We start from the raw sequence: 565 nt of genomic DNA on the forward strand, positions 1-565 counted from the left end.
GTTCTTCACAAGAACCAGTGCGAGTGTAGCAGATCGCAATCCGCTACCTCCAAGAGTAGTTAGAACCTTAACATAAGGCTATTAAACTCTTCTGTTTAAAATGTAATCTGTATTTATTTGTTTTATCTGCGGCAAGGCCGCCTTATTTAAAATGTATAGATTTTCCTAAATATATATAGTAAAATTTAAATACATGCATAACCACTGGCAGCCACGTACCGTATTCTTATTCGGGTGCAGTCACACCATGCCCATCTCGTGTGACACACACCCCTGTTACCAGGGTACGTGTTACCCCGTTACACTCTCCCCCATTAAGATGGACAACATTCACAGCTCCAATCGATTATTGCCTCAACAAGGCTTGCGTGTCCGCTAGACACTGCAACTTGGTTCACTAGAACAAAACGACTTCCGTGCTCAAGGAGCCCAGTGTCAACGACACTGAAGTCACCAAGTCTCGCTGGTTCTGACAGCGCAAATGGGCAGAGCCCAACTTTGTCTCCTGCACGCGGTGCAATGTCGGACAGTGCGTCCGCGGCATCGAGGGATGTAAATCCTAGGC

This window comes from Plasmopara halstedii, assembly GCF_900000015.1.
Source record: "Plasmopara halstedii genome assembly, contig: Scaffold_672, whole genome shotgun sequence".
Lineage (NCBI taxonomy): Eukaryota > Oomycota > Peronosporomycetes > Peronosporales > Peronosporaceae > Plasmopara > Plasmopara halstedii.